The sequence below is a fragment of the Acinonyx jubatus genome, chromosome X (genome assembly GCF_027475565.1).
Source record: "Acinonyx jubatus isolate Ajub_Pintada_27869175 chromosome X, VMU_Ajub_asm_v1.0, whole genome shotgun sequence".
Taxonomy (NCBI): domain Eukaryota; kingdom Metazoa; phylum Chordata; class Mammalia; order Carnivora; family Felidae; genus Acinonyx; species Acinonyx jubatus.
This window is the reverse complement of record NC_069389.1, coordinates 17,250,531-17,266,072: the sequence shown is the minus strand read 5'-3', so window position 1 is coordinate 17,266,072 and position 15,542 is coordinate 17,250,531. Positions and strand designations below refer to the sequence as shown.

Here is a 15,542-nt window from a genome sequence, read left to right as displayed (position 1 = left end):
GTGGCAAGAAAAGTTATCAGGTTAATGCATTAAATTCCTGGTCAGTTTTATCTACTTATTACCAGAGCTTGCTCCTTTTAGAATGTTCACACTAGTAAACTAAGAAACATGGAAGAGCTTAATCAAAAAGATACAGGAATAAAGTGCAAGTATTAAAGTAGTTCTGTTTTGGGGGGCTCCTGGGTGGCTCAGTCGGTTAAGTGTCCAACTCTTGATTTCAGCTTAGGTCATGATCTCACGGTTCGTGGGATGGAGCCCCACACCAGGCTCTGCACTGAGAGCTCGGAGCCTGCTTGGGATTCTCTCTCTCCCTGTCTCTACCCTGCTCAGCTCTCTCTCCCTCTCGCAAAAATAAATTTTAAAGTAGTTCTATTTTGAAATATAATTTCTTAGATATGTGACCAAAAGAGGCCTTAAGTTACAACCACCCTAATTTCCAAGCCTAGCTACTAACACACTACACGATCCCATAATACAATGAAAACAAGGTGTAATATTTAATGACAAAAAGAAAAATGTTGACTTCTTTCCAGAAAAGCAGTGAGAAAAGGTCATTTAGCTATATTCAATTTCAGTATATCTGCCCCAGGCAAATATATGCCCTAAGTAAATACGTGCACGTATTTACACTCGCATTTATATATTCAGCTTAAAATCCATTATTATAACCTACAACATTTATTTGCTCAAAAATTTTCATGCCTTGTTTAACATTCCTAGATAGTGTTTGCAAGACTCAGAAACTACAATTAAAAGGAGTATTGGGAATCAGGTTTTATTAACAAGTTTAGAAATAGCACACTCTTATGTCCAAGGATTTCTCTGTATGGGAGATTTTTCTCTTTTCCCTCATTTCTTTATTTATTCAGATGTTTATTTACATCAGTATGGATTCATGGATATTTGTTTTATATACTGATTTATAATCCAATACTACTTTCTTGCTCACATTGTTACAGTTTTAACCAGTGAGACCTCCTTCAGAATGGATCCCAAGTCTTCGACATGCTCTCATTGTGTTTTTGAGCACTTCCTTACTTTCTGGCACTGAAAGATGCTCCAGGCTCACCTTAAAGATTCTGTCCCAACCCCAAAGTCTGCCATTCATCCCAAAAGCTGTGGTTCCTTCTCACATGACTTTTAAATACTCAATGGGAATTATTAGGATGACATATCAAACAAGCCTAGCTTGTACTACTTCTCCTAATAATCACTTTTAGTCCAGTGTCTATCATGTCATCTGCTCTTCCATATTCTTGTATTTATATGGAATGACTTCTGAACTTACTACTTCTCTTAAATCCAGAAATGCTCATTATAAGTAGGGAAATATATCAATTAATTTCTCCTGATATAGTTATATTGAGCACCTACACATAGAAATCTATTTTATTTTTACAAATTATTTTTTATTACAATATGGTCATTACAGTAATTTTTAAATATTATACTAATAGTTAGGCTATATTATTTATGAGTTTTACTTCAGGAGACATTACATAAGGTAATTGGGTCCTAAAGAATTGATGTAGGGAAAAAATAAGGTACACTACAGTGTTTACACTTTATTTTCTTCCTGATTTAAGAAAAACACTGTAAAAATGTTTATAACATTGCTGAAACTAGAAATTTGAACCACTAGATATTTAATGATATAAAGAAATAAATTTTGGTGTGATAATCGTGTTATAGGGGTGAATAGGTGTGATGCATATATTTTTAAGTCCTTACTTTTTAGAAATACATACCAGCTTTAATTTTTTGTTTTCTAATTACTGGTGTGTCACTCAGGAGAGAAAGGTTATTAGATCCATAGCTATTATTCTTATATATTTAACTTCTTTGTGTATTGGTGACAAATATAAGAATAAGGTGGCAAAGCAGCCTCATGTGAAAGAAAATCCCCAACTTAGAAACCATTTCCTTTAAACATTAAATAAGAAACATCTTAAAATTAATGCAGATGGAGATTCATGGTGTTAGCATATTTAAAAGTCTATCTCTACCAGAATGCTTATTAACATGGAATGTCAATAATTATTTCAAGGAAAGTAATAAAATTCTCAAACATCCCCAAAGAAAATTAATCTTAATTCGTATGTATTTTAAAAGATAATGAGCACTTTAGAAAAGGTGATTTACATACCCAATGGACAAAATACTAAGGCAACTTCAAAACAGCTGGTAATTACCAGAGTTTTTTTTTCTTTTTTTTGCTTATTGTCCTGGGTACTGTCATAACTTTCATAGTGAGAAACTTTAAATTATTCTCTCCACAAGCAATGAACAATTTAAGTTGTTTTCCCTTATTTTAATACTTCCAGTCTAAAGCAAACTCACCTCAATTCCATTAAGGAAAAACAAAGAAAAATAAGAAATATTATCTTTGTGTTTTTGCTCTGAACAAATCCAACTTTATGTTCCTAAATACATGCTAGAATGAATATATATATACATATGTATATATATGTGTATATACGTATGTATATGTGTGTATATATAGGTGTATGTGTATATATATATACACACACACACATCACACACATGCAAAACCATGTGTATCATTTTACTTTCTTTTTCCAAAATTTTATTTCAATTCTACTTAACATATAGTGCAATATTGGTTTCAGGAATAGAATTTAGTGATTCATCACTTACATATAACACCCAGTACTCATCACAAGTGCTCTCCTTAATGCCCATCACCTGTTTAACCCATCCCCCACCTATCTCCCCTCCATCAACCCTCAGTTTGTTCTCTATGGTTAAGAGTCTCATGGTTTGCTTCCCTCTTTGGTTTTTTCTTCCCATATGTTGATCTGTTTTGTTTCCCCTGTGTATCATTTTAAAATATAATGTAGATGGAATTTTACCTTTCATTACCATTTTATAAGTACTCAACTGATCAAACATCTCTACCTCAACTTGACCACTCCATATTTTACATTGATTTCACAGTAGCTTTTGACCAATTACAATTAATTTGTGATTAACTATGCTAGCATATCATATCACAATTTCGTTGATGATAGTTTCCAAACAAAACAAAACAATTTGGGGGGAAAACCTACTATCTGATAGGTAGGTAAGGGTTTCAAAGCTATAGGAGTGCACTGATTAAAGTCTTCTGTTCAAAGACACACTAATGAAATGCAGATAGCAATTGCTAACCACTGCTAAGTAAAGCTGAACAAAAGAATATAACAGAAGCCATTACTTGTGGTATAATGTAAAGCTGTTATGAACATCTATTATAAGGCACCATGTATTTTTATTAACAATACTTTAATTTTTTATTTAAATTTTAATTACTTTACATATTATAACCTAACAGTGCAATATAGAACAAAGCATCTAGCACTGGGTGGGTAGTAGCAGTGGTCTTAAGTAGATCTTTTGCCTAGGTCTAGACTAAGCAGAGGTGAGAATCAAACTCCTGAGGTTTATGTCAAATCAGGAAAATGTCACCAAGACTACAATTATATGTGTTATCTTTGTCACTGGCTAAAGTCCTATTTGAAGCAGAAATACCTCAACACACACCCACCTACCTCTAGAGGCCAAAAGGACCCAAGAACCATAGTCTGTCTTACCACACACAATAGAAGGTAGGTCTGATGGAGAGGATATGCACATCTTTGAAAGTATTCCCAGGAGTCCTCTCATTTCACATCTATCTCTGGTAGAAAGCCAAGGTGGAAATATTATATGTTTTGGAACCAGTTAGAAACCTATTCAAATTCAAATTCTGTTTCTTCCACTTATTATTTATTCATTCTTTAAAATATTTATTGAACACGTGCACACTAAGTAATTGAGTATATAGAACAAGTCATTCAATGTTTCTAAGCTAAAGTGTCTTCATTTGTAAAACGGATAATTCCAACCTTTCAGGGCTAGAATAGGGATAAAATAATGCAGAGAAAGCATCTAGCACAGTAAATGGTATGTAGTAAGTACTGAATAAATACTATCTATTATTAGTTGTGCCTCTGAAGACTACCAACAGAATGCAAAAAAAAAAAAAGCTGACATTTACCATGAACTTACTATGTACCAGGCATTATTTTAAGTATACCACAAACCTTACAAGGTAGGTAATATTATCACCCCTATTTTACAAAAATGAGAAAATCTGGCAATTAAATTCTCCCTCAAAAATCACACAGCTAGGAAGTAATAGAGTCTGGATATATCTAACCCAGGCATCTGATTCCAAAGTGCTCTTTACTGTATACTATATGGTACCAATTTTTACAGGGTGGAAAATTTAGGAAATTTTTTAGAAATCAAGTCTGGTATGGAAGTGTTCAATCACTATATTGTACACCTGAAACTAATATTATACTGCATTTTAACTGGAATTTTTATTTATTTATTTATTTATTTATTTATTTATTTATTTATTAGAGAGCATGAGAGCAGGGGAGGGACAGAGAGAGAGGGAGAGAACCCAAGGAGGCTTCATGTTGTCAGTGCAGAGCCCCACGTGGGGCTCAGTCTCGTGAAGCACAAGATCATGACCTGAACTGAAATCAAGAGTCAGATGCTTACCCAACTAAGCTACCCAGGCACCCCAATGAATTGGAATTTAAACAAAAACTTAAAAAAAATAAAAGTCAAGTCTGAAGATAATCATGTACAAACCTGAATTGTGTCCTTGAGCTATTAAAGTGTAAATACAATCCAACAGGGGGAAAAAAGTTGATGTCCAACCTCATTCCATCACTGAATGGTTGTACAATCCCTGGTGAGCTCCTTAACTTCTCTGTACCTTACCTGTAAAAAGGTGTCAATAATGGTTCTTTGTTTTGAGGACTACTACTAAAAATAGACATGAAATCTTCCTAACTTTGGAGAATGAGAGGAAGAAACAAGCTGTATCACAGAATGTTTACAAAAATATTCTGAAAAAATTAAAAATCATGACTCCAAATATGCAGAAATTCTAATTAAAAATACAACTCACTTCTAGTTAGCAGATTTCCAGTATGGAAATGGCTCCTGGCAAAGTACAGTACTTGAAAACACTGTATCCTCCAGGGTCAAACAAATTCTTTCTAATCTTGTTTGCATTATTGGCTTGATCAGCAAACCCTTCCTTCACATATTAAGAGTAAATTTCAATAAGAACCTATTACAATTATCACAAATCCCAAATAGATGAGATATGAATTAACATGTTTTTACCATAAATATACTTACAGCATTATGTCTAGAGACAGAGTAGAAAGAAAAATTATCTACTCCTAAATATTTAATAGATCAAGCTTCTCTGTGTGTGACAATTCAACATCAAACTGAAAACCTTGGATCTGACAGGTAGAAGGAAAAGAACAGTCTTTTAGATAAGAAAACCTCTGCCACTGATTTAATACAACAGTGATGTCAACAGAGACTGCCACAGACTCACCATGGAGTCTACTATGGAGGGAAACTGGGAAGGAGCGGCTAAGCCCTGTCATGCACAATGGATATTTACCACATTGAACTCAGCATCCACGTAGGTTCTGGCAAGTGGGAAGGAAAACCAGCAACTGAACTACATGTCTGTTTTGAGCACCATTAACAAAAACTCTATAACACTTTCTCTTTTATATGTTTTTAACAGCTCAGTGGTTTGTTTTGAGAGTTAATATATAAATGAATTACATGAAATTAAAATATGAATTTTCTGTTCAGCCAAGGGAAAAAAAATCACAACATCCCAGGACTATCAAACATTTTGAAAACAATGTAGATGGTTGAAAGCAAAAAAAAAGTATATGAAATAAACTCATATATATGTATATATATAACATACTAAATTTATACTATATATAGTATATACTAAAATTATAATAAGAATTCAGCTAATGTTGAAATTAATCATTCAGTGTAATTATTTAAGGTCAGTATTTTAAAGGTTTTTATTAATAAATCACATTATAGGAGCACCTGGGTGGTTCTGTCAGTTAAGCATTCAGCTTTGGCACAGATCATGATCTCACAGTTCATGGGTTCGAGTTCTGTGTCGGGCTCTGAGCTGTCAGCTGGAGCCTGCTTCAGATTCTCTCTCTCTCTCTCTCTCTCTCTCTCTCTCTCTCTCTCTCTCTCAAAAATAAAATAAATAAACATTAAAAGATTCTCTCTTTAACTTAAAAAATAAATCACATTATAAATCTAATGACTTTCTAGAAAATAGATTTTCATAATTTTTGGTAAACAAGTTGAAAAAAGTAAAATCCAGGATCAAAGCCAGTCTTCAACTGATTTGTTGTAAATATTATTTGAGAAAACATGTTGCAAGCCCATTTTAAAAATAGCAGATGTAGCTGACATAAAATAAAAAATCCAAACAAACAAAAGAAGGGTATTGGGCAACACTTTAAAAACAACTAACAATGTGGTTTCTTCTTATCTATCACCTTATCAGAAGACTTTGTAACCCACCTAATGAAACTAATTTCCAAGAACATTAATGTCAAGTAAATATAAAAGAGATTGTGTTATACTTGATACTAGTTACGTAATGCTTTTATGTGTTTTAAAAATTTTTATTATTGAAGTGTAATTGACATGTTATATTAATTTCAGGTGTACAACATAGTTATTCAACAATTCTGTATATTATGTAATGTTTACCACTATAAGTATAGTCACTGTGTGTCACCATACAATGTTATTACAGTATTATTGACTTTATTCTTTATGCTGTACTTTTCATCTCCATGACTTATTTTATAACTGAAAGTTTGTACCTCTTAATCCCCTTCACCTGTTTTACTCATCCCCCAACTCTCCCCTCCAACAATTACCAGTTTGTTCCCTGTATTTATGAGTCTGTTTGTGTTTTTTGTTAGTTCTTTTGTTTTCTAGATTCCATATATAAGTGAATTCATATGATATTTGTCTTTCTGTGATTTATTCCACTTAGCATAATACCCTCTGGGTCCATTCATGTTATCATAAATGACAATATCTCATTCTTTTTTAAGGCTGAGTAATATTCATCTGTGTGTTTGTGTGTGTGTGTGTGTGTGTGTGTGTGTGTGTGTGTGTGTATCACATCTTCTTTATCCATTCACCTATTGATGGACACTTAGGTTGTTTCCATATCTTGGCTATTGTAAATAATGCTCAAAAAACATTGGGGCACATATATCTTTTCAAAGAAGTATTTTTGTTTCCGCTGGATAAAAAGTAGTGGATATAACAATCTTTTTATCTTGGCAAACTATAATACCTTAATGCCATTTTGAATTTGGCTTATTTAATAGTTTTTAAAACAATTTTATGTTGTGACAAAGTATTCAGTAGATGAACACAGAAAACTAAAATAGCAGTTATCGTACTCAGTAAATTTTAAAATTCAGTAAATTTATGCAAATACCCACTACCCTTTCTTTCCTGAAATTGCAAGAGTAAGATTAATGAAAACTTTTATTAGAAATTAATTACTGGGGGTGCCTGAGTGGCTCAGTCGACTGAGTGTCCGACTGTCTCAGGTCATGATCTCAGAGCCTGGAACCTGCTTCGGATTCTGTGTCTCCTTCTCTCTCGGCCCCTCCCCCACTCACACTTTGTCTTTCTCTGTCTCTCAAAAATAATAAAGGTTAAAAAAATTTGTTTAAATAAAAAAAAATTAATGACTGTAATGTAAATTAAAACCAATCAGAAATTAAATACATCTTTAAAGTTTAAAAAATTCTATCATATTGTAATTTGTATTTGCAATTTATTTGTATTTAGTGTATTGTACATTATTTGCAATTTAAATCAGGGCACAATTGCAAAACATTGTTTTATACTACTAAGTCTAAAGGTGGTGTTTCTTAAGAGTTAACAGATATACAAAAAGCTATGTTAAAGTCTCAAAATTTTCACTTATTCTGGAGTGCCTGGGTGGCTCAGTTGGTTAAGCGTCCAACTTTGGCTCAGGTCATGATCTCATGATTAGTGAGTTCCAGTCCCACATTGGGTTTTCTGCTGTCATCACAGAGCCCACTTAGGATCCTCTGTCTCCCTCTCTCTCTGTCCCTCCCCCACTCGAGCTCTCTCTCCTTTTCTCTCTTTCTGTTTCTCAAAAATAAATAAACATTTAAAAAAGTTTAAGAATTTTTTCATTTACTCTGATTTATACTGTAACCATTGTAAATTTGTAGGTAGGGGCTTGCTTTATTAGAAAAATCTCCTATTACTTTCTATTTGATTATCCAGTAACATGTAATTAACAAAAAAATCCAAATGAGGCACATATATTCAAAAAGTTATGCTTCACAATAACTCTACATAGGTTCTTAACAAGTGCCCTTCAAAAATTAGCCTAAATTTATACTTACTTTAAAAAGTTAAAATTCATTTACCAAAATCAGGAGGGAAGTAAAATTATATAAAAAATTCTGATTTAAGATGCATTTTTAAATATCTGAGTTTTATTCCTATTAATAAATAATATAAATTCAACATTAAATGTAATAAACATAATGGTTCTTATTAAATTAAAAGCAATTTTTCCATTTTTATCCTCCAAGTTAACAAATAAAAGACATTTTCTTCTCACAAGAGAAAAATACATTTTAATTTGTTACATGAATTTTTTCTTTTCATAAGAGAAACTTAAAGCATTTATCAATTTCACTCTACCATGCATTCCAAAATGCATAGAGTTCTTTTAAAAACACCAAAATGAAGAAACAGTTAGGAAATCTGCATAAAAAATAAATTTAAATTCTTAAGGGGTATGTTTTAATTTTTTAAGCAATGTTTGCCTATTGTGTTGGCCAATTAAGTGACATCAGCAAATAATATTCACAGCTTAAAAACAGAAGTGTCGTAGATTCATTGAAATTATTAACATTTCTTAACAAAATGAATCTAAACTATGATTCAGGCCATAATGAATCTAAACTATGAATTGGCTAGAGTGATACAACTATGAATTAAAGCAACCCTTCCACTCTATTCTGGCACACAGTATACAACTTGGCACTGAAGTATTCATTAGAGTATTATAAGGGACTTTACATGCATTGTCATTTAGGAGAGCAGATTTGCTGACAGACCAGTAATTTGTGAATACGTATGTATTTCTTCACTCAACAAATATTTCCTGAGTGCCTGCTTTTCACCAGAAACTTTCTTCTGAATTGTTATGCAAATAAGATGATGTCCCTGCCCTCAACAAATAACCATAGAAATTAATGTAAAAATAAAACTGGCATATGGGACAAAGATACAAATGGTACCAGGAGAGCACACAATTGAGGATTTGATGTGACTGTGGCAATGGAGAAAGCTTTTCTGTGGTGTAGTAGGGGAGGCTTGAGATGTATCTGATGGATGAGTAGGATTTAAATGGATGAAGAAAAGAGGCAAGAGAAACTGTATTAAGTGCAAAGGCTCAGTGGTAGGCAAACAAAATTGAAAGCCAGTATAACTAGTACCAGGAATAAGGCTTACTTCAAAGGCAATAGCCAACCTTCAATGGTCTTACATGCCATATTAAGGACTCTGATCTTTATCCTAAAAACAGGGAGAAGCCATTAAAATTTTTAAGCTGATGGGGTGAGAAGTGAGAGGACTGGATAAGATGAAAACATTCCCAAGAAGTTTATTCTGACTACAGGTTTATGGATCAAACACACACACACACACACACACACACACACACACACACACACACACACACACATAAACAAAAAAGTAAGATACTATAATTATCATGACCTTGACTGAGTTTGGTACCTTGCAATAGGAGAAAAAGAGGAAGGACATTAATTTTACCTTTCTTAAACCCAAACCAGCACTTCTCAAACTTTTCCACTGATGTATCCATAATTGCTGAATGAAGTATACTCATAACCCTGGAAGGTCTGGGAAATGTGGTTTGAAACAGCTTGCTGCAAGCTTAAATTCCTGTAAAGCCTCTGGTCTCATCTTTAAAATCATGCCAACTTTGCTTTCTACACCATGAATATATATTTTTAATTTTTTTAATGTTTATTTATTTTTGAGACAGAGAGAGACAGAGCATAAGTGGGGGAAAGGCAGAGAAAGAGGGAGACAGAATCTGAAGCAGGCTCCAGGCTCTGAGCTGTCAGCACAGAGCCCAACACGGGGCTCGACCTCATCAACCATGAGATCATGACCTAAGCAGAAGTCAGATGCTCAACCAATTCAGCTCCCCAGGCACCCCCTACACCATGAATATAATATCTATGTTTGTTTTAATACAAAAACAATGTTTTAAAATACTTAGCAAAAATCAACTCTTTGTCTTCTTTTGATCATTTAGTTCGCACAACAACAGAAATGTTCCATTTTGGGGAACAGAAAGCTATGATATGCATGAAAACTGTGAATTCACTCAATGAGTGTTATTCAACACAAAGATCCTGTAGTGAAGACTATTTGCTTTTCTTTAGTGGACACTAAACTATGGCAAAGTCTTAAAAAATAAAAAGCTTTTGGGGTGCCTGGGTGGCTCAGTCTGTTGAGCGTCCGACTTCAGCTCACATCATGATCTCACAGTTCGTGAATTTGAATCCCCCGTTGGGCTCTTTGCTGTCAGCAAAGAGCTTGCCTTAGATCCTCTGTCTCCCTCCCTCTCTCTCCATCCCTCTCTCTCTTTCTCTCTCTGTCTCGGCCCTTCGCCGACTTGTGTGTCTCTCCCTCCCTCCCTCTCTCTCTCTCTCTCTCAAAAGGAAATAAAATATTTTAAAAGGGGGTAACATTTACAAAAATAAAAAAAATTAAAATCTTTAGACTGTATTTTTTTTTCAAATTACTTACTCTCACTTCCCTTTCTTAAATTACTACAGATGATCTATTCTTCTAGCACTCTTCATAAAAGCTAATCCTTCATCTTTCACAATAAACGTTATGTGTTGAGGGCTGTAGTGAAGTCACATAGAAATCTAAAAGTTATTAAGAACAAATTTAAGTCCTAATCTGAGATCACTCTGTTATACATGAAAATGAAAATTTATCATTGTTTTAAGAACAATAGCAATATTTAAGTCTATCTTCATTTTTCATAACAGAATTTGGATGAGTAAAATTCTAAATATCCAACAACATAATGTTAATGATGTAATTAATTTTCAAAATAACTCACTTAAACATTATTTCCAAATTATTCCTAAGAAACAGATTTGAAACAGCTGTACTAATTCAATACACACTCTTTGTGGGCTTATTTTTGGCAGCCAAGGTTTTATAATGTGGTATTTATTTAAACTCAGGACATGATGAGAGTTTTATTGTCTTTGTAAAATGCAGATTTGTTCTTGTACTTTTGTGCCACCTACTCATGGCTCCACCCTCACTTTCCCTCTACTGCCCACCTCTCTCCTTCAACCAGACAAACTTAGACATAACCCCTCTGGTTAATAACCTCATTTCAACTCTAGAGTCTCCTGCTGTGCCTCTGCATATGGACTAAATCCATCTAAGAATATAAATTAGTTAAATAAATTGTGTAAAAAGTTGTTAAAACCCCACCTTCCCCATGGATTTCTCCGACTTACTAAAAGCATCATCTTGTCTTTCCATTGGTGCTTGTATACATAATGCAAATATTTTTTTAAATTTAGCAAATGTTGTAGTTGGCACCGGTCTCTGTCTTGGCTTAGGCTTGTCAATGTCACTGCCTTCCCTTACAAGAGACTAATTTCACCAAAGCAGAGAATAATTTATTTAAAACAATCCATTAAAGCCCCTTCCATGCAGAAGTACTGAGTAAATAATCTCTAAGCACCAGAATATACCTACATAAATATACTTTTTTTTCCTAATCTGCACTAAATCATGAATGTTACCTTAAAGAACAAATGTTAAAGATAGTATAAATAAAATGATGTTCCCTGTGAACTAAACTCTATGTACAGAAAAGGTAAGTTTCTTCTTTGTGTGAAATGACAAGTATTCAGTTTCAAAAAATGTCAAATCCAAAGCAGGTGATTGTTGTTGACTATGTAGTCATCCTGCAATTGAGAAAAAAACCTAATTTTTCAAAAGTAAGTGATACGACCATTTTGATCATTTGAGTTTAACATATTTTCTTCTTACATATGCACTGTATGCACAGTATGAACTTCTCAAGTTCCTGCCAGAAATTTTTTTCCTCTGTTTCTCTCAAGACAGTTTAACTCAAAAATTTGATATTTTTCTTTATCTAATTAAAATAAATTTCAACCTCAGCTCTAGGTCCTATGGTGGGGGAACTACTCGAGAGCATTGTGCCTGTCAAAATTTCTTTATCAGATACATTCTCCTTGTACCATTTAACTTTAATAATAAATAGGCCTTACTTCATCACTGTATTTTCCTCTTTTGTAGTGTTGTATGCAAAGTGTTGGTTTTATCTTTGTTTGTTACACCTAAAGTAATGTGTTTCATTTTCTATCCTCAAGATGGCTGAGTCATCAGGACAGAAAGTAGAAGTTAGGGAATGGTTTTTAAAGAAAATGGTTTATAGTAAACAGGAAAGAGCAGAGCAGTTAACTGTGGGATGGTTTGCAAAAAGTTATCTTAAAATTTAAAATTTTAGGAATCATATTACAAGAGTAGAAAGAGTTAAGTCACAGAGACCATAAGAGGAGACCAGCAAAGCAGGGCCTGTTGATTGACTCCAAAAACAATAATGCATTTTGTTTGATCAGAAAAGGGATTAAAGAGCACTGGAAAAAAAAAATGCCATGAAGGGAGCTGGTCACAGAAAATATCTTAGTCATATGGATATTCTGAAGGAGTTTCAAAGTTGGAAAAAGTGTGAGAAGAAGAAAATTGAATTATTGGGTGTGACATGGACAAGGAAAATTAATAATGAAATTAATAATAGGGGCCTGAAGTGTTCAGACATTTTTGCTATATTTCAGTTGGCAAAAAAGTAAATCAAACAACTACAGATTATGAAGTATTTCTACAGGTCCTGCAAGTGAACAGATAAGAACTGAGATATGATGTATTTTAGAGTAAAACACTGAGCAAAAATTAGAAACCATTACTGGCCTACTTTTTAACCTATACCTTCTTCCAATAAAGGCTTGGCCTTTACTCTAAAAAGGTTTACATTTCACAATTTTGTCAAAACTATAAGAGGATCGAATGCAATTTCCTATTGAAAAAAAGGGCTGTTTCAAATGCTAAATGATGAACACTTGATTTTCTCAAAAAATACTTTTATAAAATGAATTAAAATTTTTTTTTAACATTTATTCATTTTTGAGAGACAGAGAGAGATAGAGCATGAGTAGGGGAGGGGCAGAGAGAGAGACACAGAATCCAAAGCCAGCTCCAGGCTCTGAGCTGTCAGCACAGAGCCTGACGCAGGGCTCAAACTCACGGACTGTGAGATCATGACCCGAGCTGAAGTCGGTGCTTAACCGACTGAGCCACCCAGGCACCCCTAAAATTAATTTTCAAAATTAATTTTGAGGTTATTTATTTCCAAATTCCCTGAAGTACTATCAAGATTTCTGGAATGTAACTGCTTATTTTACTGACTTATGAGTTCATATATTTACAGTAACTAACATTGACAGTGTGCCACATCAAATTTTTATTATCAGGAGAAAATTCAGTGAGTATTGGATTTTACAAATAGTGGAGTCGAGGGTGAGCAAAAAATAATGCAAGTGTTTCCTTATATCTTTAATCATAATTAATATATAAATTTAATATTTGTCTCCCTCAAATATATTTTAATAAAAAAGATCAAAATGAATTGCAATGTAGAAATGGTCCTTCATGAATAATCTTGAAAATATGCTACCAAAGCTTAATAATCTCATTAGCTCATTTTTTCCCCTTCATTTCCCTCTCTGCTGAGTTTCTATACCATTTGTATAAATTGTCTAGAAGCATGAATATATGGCCATGCTATTTTTATATGCTCAATGGCTCCTTTCCTGTTTAGTAAAGAGAAAAATACCCTAGAAAGAGCATAAACCATGTACCTTACTAAAAAAAAAAACAACTATTTATGATTGTGACTAGCTGAGAGCATATGCCATATATTTTAAATGTTAAGGATGATGAAACTGTCACATAGGAGCATGCTTTGAAGAACTCCTACAATGTTGCAGTTGTTTAAAAGTCCTATTCATTCTTTGTTACTGTTTTTGTAACACAATATCTTATACAACACCAAATGAAGTTTAGTCATTCCAAAGCTACAGCCTAAATTAGTTGAGTTTTAAACATTACTGCATCTGAGAAAAGGGGGAAAATATTTTTAATGTGTTTTATAAAGCTTATTTGAGGAAAAGGGTAGGGAGAAAAAATTAAGGTAACAATGTAATTACAACTTGAGGAAATGTTCATTTTATGCAACTATTCTTCCAAATCTTATTTTATGATAATATCTTAAATCAAATTTATATGAATATTATAGAAATTTCAGCAGTAAGCAGTTTGGGACTTGAAATATACAGATAATGACACTGGTTTTTTCTTCCAGTCTAATGTGTTCAAAAATACACAAATTATATCTTGGCTACTTGCTTGATCTTTTCAAATAGCTCTAAAATGCGTCACCAACAGGTATGAAAACAAGTTATTCAACTTACATATGACAATCATTTAAAATCACAGCTAACAATGTTAGCCCAACTTCAAAGATGCTCATTTTAGACTGGAGAGATTTTTAAAGGGCTGGAGAGATCTTTAAAGGAGTAGTGTTCTGGAAAACTAATAACGCGTGTCAGAATATGTATATCACATGTTCTATCTACTTGTTTCAGTGGGCCTAAACTGTAGATAAAGAAGAACTGCAAGATTATACTGGGAGAGAGGAGGCAAAGAAGATGGAGTATGCATCACTCACTACAAGCATCATGGGAATTTGTGAGAGGTAGTCTCTGAAGGTAATCAGACTCCCATGGAGCCAAGATAGCTTTTTGTTGAGTATTTCAGTATAGATTCCAACTAAAGTAACCTTTTAGGCAAATTGAAAAAAAGGTTTTAATTAAGCATTCTTGCTTCTTGCGTGTAGCCTGGCTGCTTATCCCATGACTGAAAAACAGAGAAGGCAGATGTTTGTCTCTGACAATCCAAAGGGGGTGGGGGTTGGTGGAAATCTAGGAAAGCAGAATTTCAATAGCAAATATGAAAAGAAGAAACAGAAAAGATGAGCCACTGCAGGACTTTGTCTTAGTCATGGCACCCATGGCACCTTAGCACAATGCACCGCACACAGGGGGGCAGTCGATAATTAATTCCACTTAATTCAATAGACTCTCAAGTGTACTGTGCTTTGCAGTTACGAAGCACTTTCACATATTAGAAAAGAAAAAAACTAAATGAGGAATAAAGGGGCAAGCAAGGGAATAAAAAGAAAACAAATGTAAAAAGGAAAATCCGTAAGAATAAGCAAGAGGCTGAAAAGGTTCGTAAAAGGGGCAAAAAAATAGACTTTCTCTCTGTCGTTCTTAATCACTTCCAATGACCCTACCTTTCGTTCTAAAGTACCCGGAGCTTAGAAAGTCAGTCGGCTAAGCAAGCCCTCAGAAGGGGCTCCCTCATCTTTGCAACGTGCATTTTTACAAATAGTAATCCCT

The 15,542-nt window shown here is 33.6% G+C and overlaps 1 protein-coding gene across 5 annotated transcripts in view; it reads right to left on the bottom strand.

Annotated features, from left to right (window-relative positions):
- The window catches only part of CNKSR2 (connector enhancer of kinase suppressor of Ras 2), a 292,571-nt gene that overhangs the window by 275,273 nt on the left and 1,756 nt on the right, over positions 1–15,542 (bottom strand). The gene's annotated exons all lie outside the window — the stretch shown is intronic.